This window comes from Solea solea, chromosome 9 (assembly GCF_958295425.1).
Source record: "Solea solea chromosome 9, fSolSol10.1, whole genome shotgun sequence".
NCBI classification, from domain to species: Eukaryota; Metazoa; Chordata; class Actinopteri; order Pleuronectiformes; family Soleidae; genus Solea; species Solea solea.
In genome coordinates this window covers 12,127,600-12,150,473 of record NC_081142.1, presented here as the reverse complement: position 1 = coordinate 12,150,473, position 22,874 = coordinate 12,127,600, and the positions used below count along the sequence as shown (strand labels likewise).

Sequence of the window (22,874 nt, the reverse complement as noted above, 5' to 3'; positions counted from 1 at the left end):
CGGTTGGTATTGAAAACCAGTATTTATCTTTTTATTATATGAATATTTTAAATCCTGCAAGACTGGTGTATGAAAAACAGAATGTGGCTATGGGCTTAGCTGAAGATGTAACTGTGGTAGTAACTGCAGCATTGAGCAGTTTACGCCACCTGAGCAGAAAACACATCTCAAAGTACAGAGAATTTGTGTAGTTAGATAATAAAACAGCACTCTTTCCTTTCAGTTCCAGATCACATAGAATGTGTGTGCTGAAGAACAAAGCAAAGAATCTAATTCAGCTGTAGTCTTCGATCATTTGGTGCAAGCAGATAAAGATTTGTTACACTGCTATCCAAAATTAGACCAGGGGCAGGAATATGTAAGCTGGTTAAGTTTAGTGTAAATAAGCACAGGAGTCGCGTTCACAGCGATACAGCTAGATCTCTGTATAAAGGGGGCTCACGAGTATCTAACTAATAGGGCAAGATATGTAAAAACAAGTGAACATGCACATGACACAGGGATGCACAGGGAAAAATCTATAACCTTTTCACTTCTGTCCTTGTTTTTGCAAAGAACAGTCTGGAAATCACCTTTCTGGGTGATCAACTCTGACTCTGACTACACTGAAGCTTCTGCAAATGGAGATAGTGGCAGGCTCATTAAGACAAATCTCAACATATTGATTTCTGACTATGACTACAGGCTCTGAATGGAACTGAACATCAGACAATGGCTGGTTAATGTGTTCTTTTTCTTTGAGGTCACAGATGTAACAGAGGGGAAGGGGGGCGGGGGGGGGGGGGGGGGGGGGTCTTGGTAAGTGAGGGCTGCTGTGTTCCTGAGGAAGTCAAATTAGATTCAAGGGAAAATAAAAGAAAGTTAATGGAGTTTGATCTGTTCATCTATAGGTAAGACTGCACTGAACTGCAGTAAAATAAAGAGAAGTCAACAGCACATGATGCTTGACCCTGAAAAACCACATAGCAATGGCCCAATGCCTGAACAATATCAGCCACTTCAAAAGTGGTGTATCATATTTCAAAACTGAAAAAGGCTGTATTGTTTCAGTCACTGTGGAAATGGCAAACAACAGAAATATGACAGCACTGAAACCAATTCTCTGCTTAGTTTGAGCTTCCATGCAGATCGGAGCCATCAACACATGCTGCTTGGCACATCAGCTGAGCTGTGATTCATTAAATTCATTTCACAAAAGAATGAAAGACACTCTCGTCAACCTCCTACTCTTCACTTTAACACTTGGTGTCATTTTCACACAAAATAACACTCGCCACACTTCAGTTTGTGGTGTCATGAGTGACGCAAAGAGGGATGTCGTCAATTAACTGTGATCTCCTACGAAGAAGGGATGACTTAAAACGTGGTTTTCCTGCATATTTCCACAAAAGGAGCAGCGTCAACATGGATACTTAGATCTGAGATCCAAAAAATTACAGAAATTGAAAACAAAACATAACTCAAGACAGCCAACAGCACATACTGCATAAAACATCTCACTGCCAGAGATCCAACTTCACTAAAATAACAGTTAATCCCTATTATTGGCATGGGAATTACTAAATGACTGCAGCAGCAACAGGAGAGGAAATGGACAGCTTCAAATGATTTTAAAGAATGTGAGCTATTTTAATATTCATCAAATTACAAACTAGAAATATTAGTAGTTCACACATCTGCAAAACTTTAAAAATGAGATTCAAATGTGTGTTACACATGAAAGAATAAAAAAAGTCTCATGTTAAGGTCCACGACTAGAGTATTTTCATTACAGATTCAACTGGTTGCTCCATAAAAGGTCAAAAAGTGGTGTAAAACTCTGAAACGTTATTTAGATATTACGTTTAAGGAACCAACCAGAACATATTCAATGAAATCAGAGAATCTTGTTTTACTGGAACAAATCTAAAAGAAATAGTCTGCAATTAATTTAGTATTCAATGATTTATTGTTTGGTTTTGTGGCACTATTTATATTATCATTAATCCTGTTAATCCAAATAAGATAAATATGCCAAGTATTCTTATGACAAAAGAGTAAAAGTCACAGCGAGTGACCCCAACTACACTGATAGAACATTTACTTTGTTAAACGGGTGATGACAGCACCACCTGCTAATTGTTTTTATGTCATAGGTTTATTACCTTAATGGAAAGTCATTGCATTAACACTTGTATCACAAATTACTGTCCTCATACCCTTCACTTCTTTTTGTGCCCTTTTACTTCTTCACTCCCTTACCTCACTCCGTCACTCTCTGTTTCAGATGAGCGACAGTTGAAAATGCTGTTTTCAGTCCAAAAAGTTGCCCTCAACTCAGCTAAATGTCCACAGACCTGTCGACCATCAACATATCAATACGCTCACACTTCAGTTATATTCACAGTCATGTTCCCTTCAAACTGAAGGAAGAACAATAGCCCCACTGTTTTCTTTGTGTAGGTGGTTTCTTTTCAGTGCTTCTGTGATTCAAACCAGTGACATAAGACACTAAACCTCCACAGAGCATATACTTTAACACGACCAGCCATAAATCATCTAAACATTAGCTATAAGAAACCACAATTTGTAGACTAAAGATGCTGCCCTGGGCAGGTGACGCATTCAAACTTAACTGTGTGTCCAGACACAAGAAGTCTAGCAGCGAACGTCAAACATGACTTCATCACCTTTCATCCTCCAGCAGTGAGTGGCTATTTTAGCAAGTACTTCACAGACGTCAGCACGGATGAGTAGGTCATGCTGTGATGAGCATGTGCAACTTTTATGTTACAACAGAAAAAGCAACAAATGGGAAACGCCAGAAACCATGACAATGCAGCTGTTTGTGGTGTTTACCCAGGTCTCCTGTCGTTTCTGCTTTCCCACAATGTGGAAGACATTTATTAAGAGCAGAAGCACAAAGATACAATCAAAACACATTAGTTGACCAGCTAATCTAAAATGGTTTTACAGATGTGGTGTCGGTGACAATAAGAATACTGTGGCTGGTAATGAGTTTGAGGTAGATGGAAACAATGAGACTGTGCTTTAGGGGATAGATGAGTGACTAGACATTGGCTCACTGCACCTTTGTCCTGCACGCAGTCCTCTAGTGGTCTTCCAGGACATGTCTTGATTGAAAATTGGGATTTTTCCACGAGAAGCTGAGGGGTAAGACATGAAGACTAGTTTCCATTGGAATATAGTAATACTGACTTTTTAATTATTTATTAAATAAATTCTAAGGGTGTCAATGCTTCAGGCTGCAGTGGCATTCACACGCACAAATACAATTCATCGTCTCAGTCTTATCAAGAGTAATTAATAGTTCTCAATCACACACATATGTCTACACACAGGCCTTGGACAGATCATTTCACAATACCATTTTCTATTTCCCTGCACCTCCACTCTGAGTGCTCATCACCGTGGTAAAACCTTGTGGTTTCCAACAATCAGTGTGATGTGTACAACATTGCCTGTGAAAGATGTGAGAATGTAAATTAAATCATCTTTTAGCCATGTCCCACCAGTTATTAACCAGAGCAAATGTAAAGCTGCATAAAGACATCTAGCTATTCATATCAAAGACCTTTCAGAAGTGGGCTGGCTCTTATTTAATGTTCACAAAACTGCAATGGAACAGACCTAACCAATCACACATTTCTGCCGCCTGTCGCATTAAAGGAAGACCCCAAAAAGCCCAGAGACTAACCAACCAAGCAGAGAGAACACTGCAGACAGTTGAATCAAAGGCAAATGTTTATCTTCATTACCGAGATGAAAAACTAAATACAACCATTTCTACTGTTATTCAAACAAGCCTAACCACTACAATTCACCAGAGAACAATTTCCTGAAGATGAAACTGTTTTGCTTCAGGAATGGCTTTTCTGTGGGCGCATCCCAAATGAGGGGGTCAGACAAGTTAAGGCTTGTCCTAAAATGGACACATGTTCTCCATTGTCAAACTGACTTCTTTCCCAGCCAGGAGATCAATGCAACCTGTCAGAAGTCACCCACTTGCTGTCAGAGCGCAAAGAGATGCTTTAGGCAGTTGGGGTTAGGGGTAGGGGAGAACAGCAAATTATGTAAAGGGGAGTCTGCATTTCTGCATTTTAATTTCAGAGGAGGTGGGGGGTAATGGTTAAGAATTGGGTCCCCAGGAAGCGATAATTTGCATGGAGCATCCTGCAGGTAGCACAAACTGGGGGCAGATAAGAAGTGATAGATTTGAAAGATACTGTATGTTGGCATCTGTTGTTTGTTACAGCGACATGTGGCACTAGTTAAATAAGAAAAGAAAAAAATCCAGATAAAAGTAGACCTTGAGGATTTTCTAGAGAAGAAAACAAAGAAGTTCCAAGATAACTTCAACTTTCAATATCTGGCAGTTATTCAATTACTAATGTTATAATTAGTAATTAGTTACAATAACAGTTTAAAGGAATAGAAGATTAAAAAAAACAGATTTGGAACTCTAAAATGGCAAACAATTTCACATTTACAATTTGAACTTTGAACTATTTTACATATGGACACCATTTTTTTTGTAAGTCCTGGACTTTTAGTTTTCAAGTTTCTGCTATGTCCAGGCATTTTTATTTTGCGTGGTACTCCCTAAAGCAGTGTCTCTCATTCCTGGTCCTGGGGACCGACTGCCCTGCATGTTTTAGATGTTTCCTTGCTGCAACACAGCTGATTCAAATAAATGGGTCATTACTTGGCTTTTTGCAGAGCTTTGGTGATGAGCTGATGCGCTTTTCTTGATATCACAGTCTAGGAGTTATGGTAATGACAAGTACACATGCCAAAAGCATGGTCACAAAAGGGTTAAATGAGCTCAGCCAGGACACAACATAATATTATTTATTTCTATTCTGAGATCAGTAATGATCAGTAATGCCATGCACCAACAACACGACCCTGGTTGTCAATCAGGCCCTGATCTAGTAGCCATATGTGATGTGGTCAGTGTTTGGGTGCAGTGGGTGTGATGGACAGCTGCCCCTCCTTAAACCTTGGCCACAGCACCTGCTTTGTCTGTTGGCACTGCTGACACGTGTCCCTCTTTGTGGCCCCACGGTGTTCCCTCACTGTCAGAGCCAAGAGGGGCCTCACTAGGCAAACACAACCATGGTCTTTACCTACAGGCTGCTGACGGATCGACAAGACCAGGAAGGGGTTGTTGATGAAGAGAACGAGCTGGAAATGTTGAGTCCTGTAGGGGTTGCGCTCAGGTCAAACGGAAGAGGTATGTTAAGGTGCGGTACGGCCTTGGGTGTGGGCAAGGTATGTGACAGAGCAAACCACAGATAAACAGCTAAATGGTGACTTCCCACGGCATTGACGGAGTGGGTGGGATGGGTGGTTGGAACAAGATAAGCGGGACGAGTAATTATCTGTCAACTTTACAGCCCGTAACAGATGAGCAGAGCTATAGCAGAGAGGAGGCAGCCAGCTCAGATTGGTGGCTGGAGGGACTGGTGGGTGGGCAGCTTGTCAGTCATGCAGCCATGTGAGGCCTGAGGCACACCTGTTCACTTTTGCATCGGGTTGGGTGACCCTTTATATAGGGGGTCAGTGCATGACAGTGTGATGAGTAAAGCAGGATGGGTATGTTGTTATTTTGCATACAAAAGGGTTGTTAACCCCCCGTATAGATCACCTAAGAGATAGCAAAGGAGGTCAATGAATCAAAGATGTTGTTGTGACCTTTTGCATTTTATGGCTCCTCCAAAATTGGCTTATGTTTTAAACTAGCAATTAACAGAGTGAGGAGGAAGGCCTACAATTACACTCATCAAAAATAAACTCTTTAATTGTTGGATTCTGCTAATGCCCAATAATACAAACATGACAATACACTTAGATAGACTGTTAGATATTACACAATCTGAGGCCCCATGTACAACCTGGTATTACCATTCGTCCTGAGAGATCTAATCATAAGTGGGCAGCATTAAGTTTGACTGTTCAGACAATAACATGAGTCCTGAACGTGTCAAGTGACCACTTGTGATCAGATCTCACATTAAATACAAGTCAAATCAAGCCAAGTTACTTTACAATAAATACACGTGATCAATGTTAATATAATGTGGAATACAATCAGAGTTAAACAGATGTTCCTACTGAAACCCTCATAAACATTCACAACACCTCAATCCCTAAGTGTTACGGCACATCAAGAATCATCTGCTGACTTAAGAAGTCATATAAGGGTCATATCTAAATAAATTTGACACTGTGCACAGTTCTTCGTGTTCACATTATTCTACTTATGTGACTTATTTCAAGCAAATATCAAATACTGTGCTCATTCTCATTCTGGAGTTTCCACTGAGCAGGCAAACTTTCTCTTGCTAAACAAAGGCACTCATTCACTGACCGCTGAGCATGGCTGAACAACTGTACAACAGGAGTAGGTGTGGGAACATGAACCATCTATCCTGTCCACATCTGCTGCACACTTCCTCCCCCACAGATGAGGCAGCTGTTTTACAATACACTGTGCTGTGCAGCTCCCTCCTCATCCAGAGCACTTTCCCCACTGTTGGGATGAAAAGCACCGCAGCGGTGGTGGCCCCGGTCCTCAGGAGCAATGCCTGGCCTGCGCTTATTTTGGTTGGGCTTGGACAAATAAACACACTGGGACCTCATAGCCACAGCTGTGTGCCTCTCCCTGGCTGAACTGCTCTCCTGTGACTCCTCCACTCTCAGAAAGAAGGAGAGAGAAAACAAGTGAGGGAGAAAGAGACAACTAGCCCCAGCCAAAGCCTGCAGAGGTTAGAAGGGCCAAATGCTGCTTATTATCAGAGTCAGGTCTTTCCCACGGCTGCAGGCCTCATGTGTGCAGCCGGCGGCATGCCTGCTTGCCAGAAAGTGTTTAGTGAACTCATCTACAGTCATCCTCCCTGCGAGGGAGGGGGACGAAGTTTGATTTCTCACTGCTGAAATAAAGAGGAAGGTTTATTCAGCAAGTCTCTAAACACAAAAACCACAAGGCTTAAAACCGAGAGAGTGAGAGGAATGCAGAACACCTTTCTTTCTTTTTTTCTTTTTTTAAACCTGCTGCTTTGAGAATGGATGAGATTGTGAATTTGAAGTTTGACAGTTAAGTGAATTGGACTAATGGGCTGAGCACAGAAGGATGAAGGTCACGCTGCACACATTGTTACAGTCCCACTTATGGGAATAAGGCTTAAAACTGCTGCCTTGCAAAAAAAACAAGGCCATGTTGTTGAGAAAACATATCCACACAATGGCATCAAAATTTCATGAAAAGATCTTTAAAAATATTCCAAAGCTAAAAATGTTGCCACACAAGAAATAAATAAGTTGTTGAATAGGACTACATTAAATGTCATTATGTGGATCATTTGTTGAAAGGTCATTGGTTCTCAGAGACATAAAATATTAATCTGCTACCAACCTAACATTAAACATTAAAGCTCCATAGTTAGAAAACCAAGTTCACGCTACACAACTTTCAGATCCAGGGGATTTCTGCACATCTCACACTACACAAAGTGCTATCATGTGATGTTTGCAGTTGCGGAGACCTCACACTGACACACTACTATGTTTTTAATACTGTATCTCTCTGTGTCTTTGTACCTCCTCATTCTGGTTATTTGCTATTCTGTGGCAGACCAGTATGGTGTGATGGCAGCTGAAATCGGGATTGGGACCTGCAAACACACTCAAGCCAATCACAAGATGAAGAGTTGCAACTTGAAAAGTCATTGGTGAGAGGATTATTGAGAAAAAAAACTGTGTAGTGCAAAATTATCACTGGAATTTAAAGCCATCATTGAAACCATTCTTAGATTTTGAAAGGTAATAACTTTCTGGATTGGCCTGTAAATACACTTGAAATAAATGCCATGTAACTATAGGCCACTGAATTGTCCAAAATATATTTACATATTAATCTCATATTGTTAATTTATTGAAATCAAAACACACAAGAAAACATTTTTTACACGGGCTAAAATGTAGTTTTACTGTTTAGATAAAACCTGTATTTTGGGAGTGTGTGTGAGGCCCTGTTTTAAAAGTTAGAAAGTTAAAACCTTAATATTACTATGATTTATATTAATATAATATATGTAAATTAGTATACCAACACCCACACATAAAAAAACTCCCCCAGCCACCCACTGAATTCCTCCTACATACAAACACCCACACATACACACACACCACCTCCTACACATGTATCCGTCCACTCACACAAACACCCACACACACATCCATCAACACCAATGAATGCTCAATCACCCATCAAGTAACTCCCACACACACACACACCGACTCATTCTCCAACAAATCAACAGGAGTCTATTTTCTCCTCAGCGCAGACACACACACACAGACACACACAGACCCACACACACACACACACACACACACACACACACACACACACACACACACACACACACACACACACACACACACACACACACACACACACACACAGACACTCTTTACCCCCTGCCTTGCATGTGCACAGTCAGCCTGATGCAGTGCTGAGTCAGCAATCAGCCATTGGAGTGTGTGGGCGTGTGTGTGTGTGTGTGTGTGTGGGAGGGGGGGTGAAAGAGGTAGGAGGAGGTACCCTCCTTTGGCCTCTGGAGGAGACAGATGGGCAGAGAGAGGGGCTCCTGGGCAGGTAGTCATCCTCAGAATGTGGGGGCATCTTCGGGGGGTCTTGCCAGGGGCTGAAAAGGCTTTAAATGCCCCCCACCCACACCCACGGAGAGCATCGAGAGGGGGGCTATTGTCACTAAAGACTCAGCCTCCTTCTCCTCCTCCTCCTCCTGCTCCTCTTTATGCTGAGTGGGTGCATCACACGGAGATCACTGCCTCCAAACACACCTGCAGGAATGCACCAGTATGAATATGTAGGATTTCAGCAAATGGACAGACATCTGTTCTGTGAAGACACATGGCCTTTCACAGTGAATATGAATGACACTGCTCCACATTTAACACTGCATAAATGTGATCTTAGTAGTCTTTTTTTGCTCACCACACCACAGTACAATTCCATGAACAGCCGAGCTTAGTACGGTTGTAGCTCGACTTCTGTCTGGGGGTACGTCAGTCTCCGCTTCACTGGGTGGTGATATGACCCCTTTCAGCTTGGTAGTATTTGTTTTGGAGTCCTCAAACAAATTGACTGAATTTTCCCAACCTATGTATATATGTTTTAAATAACATGCATTCAATTAATTAGGTGGTGTAAATCATTTGGCAACATTATGCACAAATTTCCTCTCATGACTATTGTTTTATGATTTGGGTCACAATAGCTTGCAATTATAAACATGTTGGTACTCATATACAAAGTTTGGGGAACACTGATATTAGGCTTTTCCAGGTTTACCTATTACATCACAGACATTGATAACTTTAGCATTCAATGTCTTTCTACCATCCATTAACTTCAAAATATTTGGGTATTTAGATTGACAGTGGAGTTTGCCATATTTCACTCTCTGTTGTCTTCTTTTTAGTACTGGCTTCCTGTATTATTTCTGGGTCAAAGCCAGCAGGTTGGAACTGTGGAGCATGTGAAGAGCACCCAGACCGGCTACAGTTTGACTGAATCTGGTTGTTTTAGTCCACTATCATTATTATTATTTTCTCTCATGCCCCATAAATGTACAGACTGTGTGTTGAGTGCCTCTCAGGCCTATATCCGCCTCTCCAGAGCAATTTCTCTGCTCTTCTTGCATGTGCCAGAGCAGCCTGAATATTTCGTGCCGCAGCATCCGTGCAAAATAATTGAAGCTACAAATAAAAAGGTTCACTGATACAGCAGAAACAGAGAGAGAGAGAGAGAGAGAGAGAGTCAAAAGCCTGGTAGAAAGCTCAGACTGGGCATTAAATCTCTGGTCCCTTATTCTGTCAGAAACACCACTGCCACATTGCCACTTCAAAAATTACACTGCAGCTCCAGCAAGCAGGCAATTACAGAGTGGGGTCTATGAGTGACGCCTGTATAGAACTGGCTGACACGTTCCTCACTGACATTCACAGAGGTACTTTACAATTTACAGCACAGTGTGCATTGTCAAACCAAGTCCAAGAGCTGGACACACTCCCTTGGCTGTCTTTCCGTTCCTCGTGGTTGTAATTAAAATAAATACAATCTTTGAGTCCTAAATTGCTAGTTAATGGTTGTGGTTGTACTCGACCAATGAGTGATGGGCTTAGAGAGGAAGAGCAAGCAGGAGGAAGGCTGAGAGAAATCTGTCAGAGGAGATAAAGGTCTTGTTTGTCAGGGACTCCGTCTGGGCTTTGCTGGCAGGCCTGATGGCACCATGTCAGTGTCATTATGTGGGTGTGTGTATCAGCCCAGACGGACGTGACACACACATTCAAGCGCGTGTCAGGAGGCCACCCACGCCCGACACTGCCAGAGTGCCAGGCTCTGACACATGGAGCGTGGTGAGGCGACAAGTTCGTCAAGAGACCGATCAGTGCCTCCTTGCCACATGTCGGTCACTATCTCTCTGTCACGTCTCACTCGACTCCCTCCCTGCTCTGTCGTGTGAATATTTATTTACGTTTCAGATGAAACTCATCTTCTAAGACATGTATTAGTTAACCGCAAAGTTGAATGGCAAATATCCCGACACCCTGAGAGTATTGTTTAGCCTTTGCAATCCAATCGCAATAATGTCATTCGATATCGTTCACCAGAACACCACTGAGCAAAACTCATTTTTCACAGCTAATAGCATCAGACAAAGCCCAGATGTGGAGTCGGAGCCAGTGGGCGATGCTGCCAAGTGTTGGTAATTTATTCTCCTCCAGATACCCTCTACTCAACTGTACCAGCAACTGTGGGTCGACATGCCTCCATCCAAATGTTCCTTGTGGTTTCTCTTGGGGTACTCAAGACCTCATGCAAATGCTTAATTGACTCACTTTACTGTTTGTCCCAACTGGCAAAGTAAACAAAAACCACACTTGGGCAGGCATCTTTCTAAACAAGCTGAGGAGAGTGGGAGGTTTCCAGAAATAAACTAGGGCATGAAATAAAGTTACAGCAAAGGGAGGGTCCACTGTGCCATTTCAAAGGGAACACATAAAAAAACAGACATTCTGGTTTTCACATTCTGACCAAGGAAGCAAATGTAATGTGAGACTTATATCATGTCAGTTTCCTGTTGCTGACACTTTATTTATTTCAGGCTTTTAAATTAGCACTGATGAAGGTTTTCAATTGTAACATAATGGAGAGCATACAAATCATGTGCAGATCTTTATGGAACATGTATCATATTGGTGGTTCTCAAAAAAGGAACCCCTTAGGAGTCGTAACTCTTAGTTTGGTGCAGGTGTCAGCAAAACAATTAGTATTAGCGATTCATTTTGGAGAAAGTGGTGTCATTTGTACAGATGATGAGGTGAATGTTTCTCTGTACTTGCAGGAAGATGGATGTTAGACATGATGCACTGCAATATCACTGTCTTGTTGTAAAGTAATAGCAGGTGATGAGTCACAGAGTCAGTGTTTTTACGTCACATAGGGAAACAAAAAAGTGTTAGGATCACAAAGGACTACCTTGGAATATATTATCCCCTGAAAGTGGTCCCTCATCACTAAAAGTTTGAAAACTTCTGTGTCATACCATTAGTATATGTCCAGGTATGATTTCACCAGTCACAACAACAACCTGTGTCACAAGATCATGAGTCTGTGCTTCACGTATGCAAAAAGTTAAAGGTATCTTTTATCTGATGGTACCTCACATCAATGTGCAGTGCTCATACACGTTCCATCACTCTCCCTAACAGTCCATGGGACTTCATCTCCTGAAGCAACACACCAAATGGACTAATCCCTTGTCAACATGTCACTGATCCTGGGATTGGGCTGCCCCACGTCCTGATCTCCTCTTTGCCTCCCTCCTTCCCTCGTCGCCAGGTCCCTCAGGCCAACATGGGCCCGGACAAAGCCCTAATCCATCACCTCCTGTCAGGGAAGGCCACAGTACAACACCCCTCTCATGGGGGCAGCATTAGCCTAATCCACAGGACCAGGGATCCATGAGAATGGAGTGCCCACATGTCTTCACCCCGGTTCTGTTTACTCGTCCCATCTGAGTCAACACAGTCCCCAGAGGGAAGAGTGCTGCTGAAATGAGAGGCACAACATGAAGTCCCCCGCACCTATCCAGGACCATGCACTGCACCCTCCAGCAGAGGAGGCTTTACCTTGGGTGGTGATGCTGTTTGTCTGCCCGTGGGTCTGTCTGTCCTCTGGTGTGGTAATGTAATCCTTGGAGCAAACACAGGATTTCTTACTTCTGAAGGGTGTAGTTGGCTTGTGGATGCCTTGCTCCGTAGAGGAGCACACTTTGATGACGATCCAAATCTGTGAATTGACAACAATGGAGGTGTTAATATCAGGGTGCACACAGCTACTGCACGTTTAATACACCATATACAGTTTTTGATCAAAGGGTTTGACACAGTTTGACATAGCAGTGTGTAACCAACAGTAAGAGCAAACATCTAAATGGGTTTAAAGTTTCAAAACAGGCTTAAACAAATAAATGATGTTTGCAAGAGAAACAAAAGACGCCAATTTGACTATAACCGACACCTGAGAACAACAAACTTGCATAAAAGCCCCCAAGAGCTTAGTTGTCAACCAGGATGTTTAACTTTCTTGTTTGAATCAATTTGAATGATTGATTGGTGGTTGCACCCTGACTGGGAGATATTAGTCAAGTTGGCTTTTAATGGTTTATTTGTTGCATTCATGTAAACAGAGGCTGGTTCCTGCCAACAGATCCATATAGTTCAGCTCAGGAGGAAACTGAACTGACTGCTCTGCAGCCTCTGTCCTCATACTGTCAACATTCACACTCAACACTTCCCTCTTGTGGTGGAAGAAAGAACAGCAGCTACATGCCCCAGTTTGTCAGAATCAATTAAAATATAGTTTAACAAAATATGAAGAGAGGCATTTTGTATAAAGTCATGGCTTGGTTCATACGAAAATTAATCTTTGAACATTTCACAACTGATCAGTCTTATAATGGCAAGAAACCCTACATGAAATGTTAAAGTATTAATTCAGCTTCTAATGTAAAAACAAATATTAAAAAAAAATCAAAAAATGTGCTCTAACAAATCAGTCTCCACTTGTGAGTTCAATGGTGTCATGATGGGAACGACCACAAAAACAGTCGACACATAAACTTACTCAAACATTACTCAAAAATGAAAAACTAACTAACAGTCTGAATCAATATTGTGACCTGGATTGTAAATAAATAAATAAAAGATTGAAATGTAAGTGTTAGGGTTAGGGGTTAAATCAACTGCTTTAATGTTATACAAGTAAAATGAAATGTTATTAAATTTAAGGAGAATGATCCAATGTGTTACAGATTGGTGTTGCCAAGAATTTGAATCACTCATTAAAAATAGTCAATGTTGTTGAAAAATGACTTGCACTCAAGTTAAGATAGTGATGGTTTGTTTTGTTAATTAATTGGTTGCAAATTGACCTCAGATCTTGGAGAAAGTCACACCGACACCCTCAGTAAACACTCCCAGAGGAGAGAAAAGCACACCTGAGTGTGGAAGCCACGTGCAGGGGGAACTGAACCCAGGTCTTATTTTCCCAAACACTGACTCTCTGGATCGTTCATCCCCTCTCTCCTTTCCATGCTTGAGTTACCTTCCCGTCTCCCGTCAGATCTTCCTTTATCCCAAACCTATGTGATGAGCAAATGTCCCCGAGGGCCCATCTGCACAGAGTTTCACATTCTCTGCAACGCACATTGTCTGTCCTGAGATGAACAGGCAAGGAATTCTGACAGGAGAGGGAGTTCTGTTGCCCGAAGGGGAGAAAGGGGGTGGTAGTGAGATATTTCAGGATCTCCTGGGGCTTTGTTGGCATCCTGCGCAGCTTTGTTATCAGCTCCAGTTGGGAGTTAAGGGATATTAGAGGGGAAACCTGGGCTGCATGTAGGAGGGGATACATTTTCTAGTAAAATCCACATGAAAATGTGCACTTGATTTGTGTTGAGTGTACAGGATTCTAAAAGTTTCATGGTTTCAATCAGGGATGTTTTTAATGTCACTGTGAAATATGTTATTCCTTATAGTCCAATTTCAGTGTGAGCAACGTTTTGTAACTGTTCAGTGTTGAGGAAACTTTCAGATTCAAAATTAAAACTGTCTCTGATGCCAAATATAATAAGTGTTTTCACATCATTGCCTAATGTACTTATTCCTGTAACTGGGGAACTTAACTATATTCATCTTCTACTGCTTTATCCTTCCACATAGGGACCATGAGGGGCTGGAGACATCACAGGACCAACACACACAGAGAAAAAACAACCTTTCACTCTCATAACTGTTGTCAATTTCGAGTATCCCCAAGTGATCCCCATGTGATTGGCTGCTTAGAGTGTTTAACGAGCTGTTAAACAGGTGTACCCAATAAAGTGACCAGTGAGTGTTAAGTGTATTCCATTATCCCAACACTATACATATAAGGCCACTAACAGTGAGAGTAGATTATGAAATAACATCTTGGAAATTTAGCCAAACACAGCCAAAAGTTACTGCTACAACCCAATAAATCACCAATATCAACCCATCATGAGATGTAACAAAACTTATAATGTTTTTCTCTAAAGCCCTTGAGACCCTGTGGTCATACCCTGACGCACCTTGGCCTGTGTGGGCTGCCTGTGGATGGTGGGTTATTTGAGATGCAGCCAGCCACACGGCCTCTGCTCTCTACTGGTAAATAGAGAGCAGCCACATTAAGCTCCTCTGCCCCACAGCACTTTCACCTGCCGTGTAAAGGCAGCACGGATAATATGGGATCACCTTGCACCGCCTGCAGCTCCACTGAACATGGAGCCATTTGCCATGTAAAAGCAGTGTGTGTGAGTGTGTGTGTGGCTGGACTGGATGTGTGTGGTGTATGTGTCTGTGAGTATATTTAGTGTGAACCTTTGTTTTCTCATTCAAAAGTACCAGCTTGATGTGAGGACAGCCCTGTCCTGTGTCCTTTTCACTAGGGGTTCAGAGGAATTTTCCCATTAAGAAACTTGCTCAACTGCCTTAAAATTACTTCACAGACTAAGCTGCCCTTGTGTTCACTTTAATTTAGCCTTTAAAGTCTCAAATCATTATTATAGCACTCCCAGGCTCAATGAAGGCAATAGAAACATAAAGCCTCTCTCAGCAAGGTACCACAACACTCTAGGACAGCTTCCACTGCAGCCTTTGTAGGGTTTTGGATTATAGATTCATTTTTACTGGACGTGTGGTCAAATTCGTCCCTGGGAAAAGCCCTCACTCTGCTTTCCTTTCATCTCAGTCTCATTTACAGGGTATCTAACGGTCATAATCGAGGCAGCCATGCTGGGTGTGTGTTAGAAGGAGCGGTCAAGGAGGCCCTAATCCCCTCATACACAGTTTGTAGTGGCGGCCCCAACACAAGAGCTGATTTTGTTGCTGAGAGAGAGTGGGTTGGATTTTGAGTTTTGGATCTTATGAATACACAAACCCACTTACTCACACATACGCACAAAGACACACATATTCTGGCGGGAATCCTAGGATTCCTAACATGAAAGCAGACGGACATTTTAATGCAGGAGGCAAAATGAAAACTCGGTGTGGTAAATGGGAAGAATTTAAACAAGTTTAACCGACTTTAGTTCTTTGACCTGCTGTGACTCTTATGTAGAAATATAAAACTTGTTTATTTTCATTTTGAAGCAAACTGATTTTCATTTAGTGCCTGGAGTTTTCACCACGGGCAAGTGATGATACAAAAACTGTTTGGAGAATTAAGGTGATTGAATTTGAAGAATTAGAACATCAACTTATTAAAATAATAATAATAATAAAAAAAAATTGTAATGCATTGCTTGGCTCAGGCAGGTGCCAGTCAAGTGTAGGAGCAATGATGATATGCACTACGCTGTAGTTTAACTGTTTACAGGGACTAACCTATGACGTGGTTTCTACAAAACTAAAACAACAGCAGAACACAACCAATTGTGCAATAATAAACATTAGGAAATGCTGTTAATCAATATTTCTTTCAGTGTAAACATAGTTACTAAAACTAATAGAGAACTTTCCCTTGACGTTATAACAAATGAACTTTACAATACAAAGGAATTATGTGCTCATTATCACAAAGGAAATGCAAAATATCCCTGAATGTTTATAATTATTTAACAATAAATGCACAACAAAGAACAAATCTGGCTGTGTACATCAGATAAAGAAGTTATCTAACCCCCAAATGAACATGATTACTCAGGGTGAAATGAATGACCCACAAACAAAACGCACATACTTTCAATTAAAAATGTATCACAATCTGACCATGAGGTGGAAAATTATACAGTAAATCAAAACAATTGACAGCACTTACTTTGTCAGTGACACATATCTTGGCACGTTTTTCTCTTTCTTCATCTTCCTCTTTGATTTTATGGCTAATCTATTTCCCTTAAAGTCCCAGTGAGATTTTAAGTGTTGAATTGGATTTTGGGTTTTTCTGTTGTTCATATCACTTTCCTCTTTTCCTCATTTTACTTCCCACACTCCACCAACACGTTTCTGGAGAAGTGTGACTATTATAATGACAAATTGATACTATTTGCCTCTCTGTTTGGCAGAGTGTGTAATTAGGCCCAGTAGTAACATTATAGCATCATGAGCCAGGTGCTAGTAAACAGGTAAGGACCCAGCTAGGACCCAACAGCAGCAGTGGCTGCCCCTAACTATGCCTGACTGGGAATTTGGTACACTATGAATTGTACTTCTAACCTTTTAAACCTAACTTTTCACTTCAAAGTTACATTGCACATGTATTTATGATCCAAACTCTTTAACTTTTATTCATGTAAAACACTGAATGCATGACTTTAAATGAAGTAAGCGAGTAGTTGGTGTATTTATAACTGTAAAGCTGAGAAGTTATCTGAGCTATGTGACATTTTCACCAAAGGAAACAAAAAATATTGCTGACTTTACAAGTTTTGTCAGAAAGTTATAACTTTTTTTTAACCCAAAACTTATCGTCTTTTAATAAAATGTTTCAGTGATGATCCTGCATTAAAAAGCACAGCAGTTATATGCTTCGTTTAGATGCACAGAGGCTCCAGCTCTTTCAGCAGATTACCAGAGTCAAGTGTGGTATAGTTCTCAGACCAAATGCCCACTCCTCTCCCAGCAAAGGAGACGCACAAAACAGGAGTGAAGATGTTCTCTTCAGCAGTCGGCAGTGAAAGAGTGGGGACCCTCTCTGCTAAATGTTGGGGGCCCTCTCCAGACTGACAGCAGCAGGAGGCGTCTGCCTCTGACCCCCAGTTATCAAGACCATCCTCTCCACGAGCACCTGGCCCCTCAGCTGGAATGACCTCATTCACTCACAGGAAAGGAAAGGAAAGGAAAGGAAAGGAAAGGAAAGAAAAGGAAAGAAATTAAAGGGAAAATATGGACTGTTTTAGTGGGTGGAGTGGTTACAGAGTAGACAGATCTTACTTATTTGTAACATTTATGTGCATGTGTGTTTTATCAGTGTGTTTCCCCCAGTCGTGCATTCCTCTTGACTTCTTAGAGCTTTCTGGAGCACAGACACTAACTTGTGGAAACTTCTGAGGTCGGCTCACCAGCTGTGTAGCTCCTACACCCCAACAACTCCCTCCAACGGCCTCCTCGGCTTCCCCTGTTTCTCCCACTTCCCGTGTCACCGTGTTTGTCCGTCCCGTGGGGCTGCAGGTTTCTGGTCCAGCAGCCTGGGACAAGGCCACCATTAACTGCAGGGCTGTGCAGAGGGCACGTGGGACAAAAGGCCCAACACGCTGTCCCTGCCCTAAGACAAGGCCTGAAACAAATGTTACAGGGTTGGCGCAGAATGGAATCATCCGGCCAGTGTCACTGAATACATTTACCTACCTCAGAGTCCTTTCAGCCTGGTGCTTTGTTTTAGCCCAGGAAGAAGGGAGAGTGTGAATGGAGGGGCGGGAGGAGGTGGGGACTATGGGGGATGTGTGTGCAATGAGAGAAAACCGTAAGAGGGGAGGAAGGGAAGTGAACGAATGAAATGAACGAAAGAAGCTCCAGGTTTCCACAGTGACGGCCTGAGCTCTGAAAACACCACAGCGTTTGTGAAAGCTGGGAGGAGGTCTGAGTGTGTGTGTCCTCCCCCCACAAGGACGCCAGGAGGTCTTGTTGATTGTTGTGTTTTGTTTTTTCTTTTGGCCTCCCGCTCTCTTTTCTCCCCCATTGTCTCTGCTGCCTTTCCTGCGGTCTTTTTAGGCTAATTGGAGACCTGGAGAGCAGAGCAAACTCCAGACAAGACATTGTCTAAAGCTCCTCGACTCCAGTTTGGTCAAATAATTAACAGTGGAAGAGACACTTTTCGTTCCACAGGAGTGGGAGTCACAAAGTCAGATAACAGCTCTGAGTGGCCCACTGTTGTTTCTTGTAAAGTGTTTGAGTTAAGTTTGGATTCCTCACTAACACAACAAGAAGGACAGGATCACTCCACAAGATATAGAGCCGGACTTAAAGCCATCTTCACATTTAGGGCTCTGAGATGTTTGACTTGGTTTTAAGAGGACGACTGAAAACCCAGTGGATTTTAAGAAGTTAAAGATGTATACAGAGCAGAGGGATCAGAATGCAACCAGTGTCATCAATCACATGAATCAAGGCTTAACTGCATTTTTAAATGGAATGAAATGCATTATATACATTTAAAAAGATGAAAAAGATTTTTCTATACTAAAATATGTACTTATTATTTTAATGACACAAGTGATTGTTTTGTTTGCACAAAGTGAACACGTTCCTCCAATAAATAAGTTTCAAACTTAAAAAACAGAAAGCAATTAGTGTGTCATTTTTCCCATAATCCTTCCGCTAATCTCCTCCAATCCACTGGGTTTGATTCAGTCATCTTTTCTCTCGTATTCTAATCCATTTTGCCTTTGAGTTTTTTATGTGGCTCGCAGCATACCGCCCCGCTCACAAAGAGCAGTCACTGAGCTATGACATTAAGGGTATTGTTGAGCGGGCCTTGGCCCAGCGGCCCCCTAATATGGCTCACTGTGCAAGGAAATACGTGTTTTCATCCTTGTTGTCATGGAGATGAACACATATATATACACACACACACACACACACACACGAGCATACAACTGCCTCCCCCCTCATCTGCTTCCTATTGTACTGATTTTAGCTGACATAAATTCATTCTTTTGTGCCGGACGGGCTGGCCCTCCTCCCACAAAGTAGCTGCTTTCAGCACCTGAGCTTTAAGTTATGAACCCGGAAACTGTAATATCTGGCTGGTGCAGGGTGAAATATGCTTTATGAAAGTATAGTCTGGAGATGAGAGGAAGGCTTTATGCTTAACTCAGCTGGTGCCAGCACAAACTGCCAGTACTATCCATCAGGGCTTTCAGGGGAGTCACAGAGAACACATGAGAAACGGAGCTGAGGACTGCATAGGATAAAAAGATGACCTTGAGAAATCACCAGCTGTTACACCACATACTTGTGCTGTTCATAGTAGATGTACATGGGAATGAGTGTGTGTGGTGCAACGTGTTCAAACATCCACATATGCACACAGGAAAATGCATATGCACTTATTTGAATAAACACATTACACAGAGAATTGTTACACACTTGACCTTGGGAGTGGGCATAAAGTTCAGGTTTTCATTTAGTTTTAGTTTGGATTTTTTTGAAGAATGGTTATGTGACGAACTGACACATTGTCAACAATAACTGTGGCTCCCTCCCTGTGCCGGGAACCATGCTGAGACAATGGCATTTTTACTGAAAACATGGTTGCCAATGGGGACACAAGGAAAAACAGATTTTAACCACAGTTTATAAAATCTATGCCGGCTCAAGACTAAAATATAATAAAAGTTATTAGTATTTGGCACAAATACAACATGGTCATCATCCTTTCATTGACATGACCCAGCACAGAGAATTATCTGCCCGTGTTCAGCAAAATTAATGTGTCATTATAATCAGTGAGGCCTATACTAATTATATTATTAAGTATTTTTATTATATTGTAAAGTGTCTAGTGGTGTTAGATAACATTTCTGAAGAGGAATCATGAAGCATTGTCTCCTAATTACATTTTTTCTTATTATAATATATATTTATTTTGCTTAATATGTTATATCACAGCAGGAAAAACCCTGTGTAAAAGTAATACAGTATTGAGCCACTGTGTTAAAATAGTTAATTTTCCACTACTGTATTATTATTATTTTTTTCACTACTGCAATGCATTACTTGTAAATATTAACAAATGTCTCTTACATTTAAAGCCATTGCTGAATGAGTACACCCGATGTTAAGATCTTGTGTCACCCAGGGATACAACAAAAACAATGTGTTAGTAAAGCAAGAGACACAAAGAAGTACCAACAAAAAGTATCCGAAGTAAATTTTACAGCTCAATAAAAAGCTTGCCCTCATCCATCTCTGCACTGCTGATGTATACACACTAACCCTCCCTCAGTCAGGTCTGATAGTATTGCTTGACGGAGCCCATTTCCGGATGGACACATCATACAAATAATGTTACATTGTTTCTGCTCATAAAGACCCAACAGAGGCAGAACAACAACAACATCACCAAGACTTACACACTACAGCTTTAATATAAAGTAGAGCGATGTCTCCAAAGGGTCATTCTCAATCCCAGGTCGTCCAACAGAGACTCTTTGTCAAACTCAATGGTGTCTCACACAAAATGCATGTGTCCCATAGAGACAGGTCAGTGTTTCTGCAATGACTATTTTCTGCTGAGTTTTAATTTAATTTAATTTTTAAAGATCTTAGTGATAGATTTCTCACAACCTTGTCCTATAAAAGCAAAACTATCTGCATGAATAGCAGCCTGTGGGAATAAGAGTGAAGATGTTATATTCTAATTTGGGTGACCTGAATACATCATGTACACAGACCCGAGCTGGAGCTGTTGTGTATATTAACAATTTTCTCTCAGTCTCAGACTGCCTCTAACCTGTCTGCCACAGACTCACGTCTGACAAAGCGATATGTTTGCCATACATTTACCACAGCCATACGTCAAAACGCCGGTCCCATTGTCCCACCAGACACCTCCTTCAAATCTTCACGCTGACTAATTGAGTTTGTCTTTTAAGCATTCATTCACTGTCAGACGTTTGACAGAGAAGAGAGCCAAGTCCTTTCTCGTCAATCTTTCCAGAAAGTCAACACTGGGCCAGACATGCACACACACGCACTAAAACATGCACACACACAAACTACAATGCAGCGCCGAGGGGTCTGGGACATCCCGCAGACAGCATCCTGTTCCCACTGAATGGCTCTTGTGTCACAAAGGACAATTTGGCTTCTCTCTGGCCTGGCTACCTGCGTGGGATCCGAATGCCTCCCTGACTGACTTGTGGCCTCAGGTTTTTTTGTTTTGTTTTAGGAACGTTGCTCTTCTCCTCCTTCCTGGCTCCCTCTCTCCACTCTTTTTCTTCATCTCAAGTGGTCTGCCGAGGGCGTCCTGGGAACCTGGCTGGCTGCCCTGCTGACAACTCACCACACACACTCACCCACCCCATTCCCTCAGGGCAGACACTCTGAATTATCCCTGATTAGGGCACTGTCTGACACCCAGGCCAGGCCAGAGACACACACACACACACACACACTTTACATACACACAACAACTCGTGAAGCAGACACCTTATCAAATATGGACCCTGACATGCAAATACACAAATGTAGACACATCTCACACACAAAGCACCCACAATGGCAGAGCTTAACAAGTTGAATGCCAGAGAAAGGGCAAGAGGCATGGGAAGAAAACAATTTGCCAAAGTCAATTTTTGACTGCACAACACTGCATAACACACACACACACACACACACACACATACAAGGTCCAAATCAGAATAGAAAAACCTCCCTGTGTGGTTCCCTGTGACTTATGCTGTTCACACTGCCATGAAGAAGAAAAAACCCTGATGGTGGTTCACATTAATACTTCAGAACAAAACAATAGGTTTTAATAAAATATTCCAGCCAGTTTTATTTGTATGGCTTATAATCAACATTACAATGACGAAGACATTAAATTGCTGTAAAACAATTGTTCCCTAACCGTTCCTCTGTAATAAAAAATAAAATAAAAAAACTTCCATTACAGAAAATATCACTTTGCTGCACCTTCTATGGCCCACTAAAAAGTCTTCTCAACTCAGAATCAATTAATACCACATCATTTTTGTCTTGCATGCTTAAATACTCTTTTGTATCATTATTACTGTAATACGTGTCACTGGCCTGTTTAGAAGGTATAAAAACCATAAAACAATGCTGTCCATCACATACCTCCTTAAACGTCCCCCGTGCATAGGCTTGAGGTCTTGGCCTGGACATTCTCCAGAGATCATGTTTGAAAGCATGTGTAAAGTGTGGCTCAGTTTTCATTTCACCTGAGAACCAACAGCATTATCACACTGCTGATTATTACACTGCTTCAAATGGGTGATCTTAACTGATTCTGACACTGTGGTGGTTCACCAGAGTCTTGGCTGCGAGTCTACTGTCACCACATGCTGCACAAAGTGTTTCCAGTGTGTGTGTGTGTGTGTGTGTGTGTGTGTGTGTGTGTGTGCAGAGAACGTGGCAGCAGTGCCCCCTGAGGGTTCTTGCTCATTACCCAGAGGTCACGGCTCATGCCTGGCCACTTCCTGCTTGACCTCACTCAGGGGAGCAGAGCATGCTGGGCTGTGGATCACACGTGCTGGTCACAAACAAGCCTACTTCCTGTCCCAGGTTTGGGCAAA

At 41.9% G+C, this 22,874-nt stretch overlaps 1 long non-coding RNA gene across 1 annotated transcript; it reads right to left on the bottom strand.

Moving 5' to 3' along the window:
- Positions 1-8,568: 8,568 nt before the first annotated feature.
- On the bottom strand, positions 8,569-16,919 carry LOC131465910 (uncharacterized). The gene is made up of 3 exons (XR_009241351.1): positions 16,433-16,919; positions 12,223-12,382; positions 8,569-8,868 (listed from the first exon to the last, which is right to left on the bottom strand). It is a non-coding gene; the product is annotated as an uncharacterized LOC131465910 (long non-coding RNA).
- Positions 16,920-22,874: the final 5,955 nt, after the last annotated feature.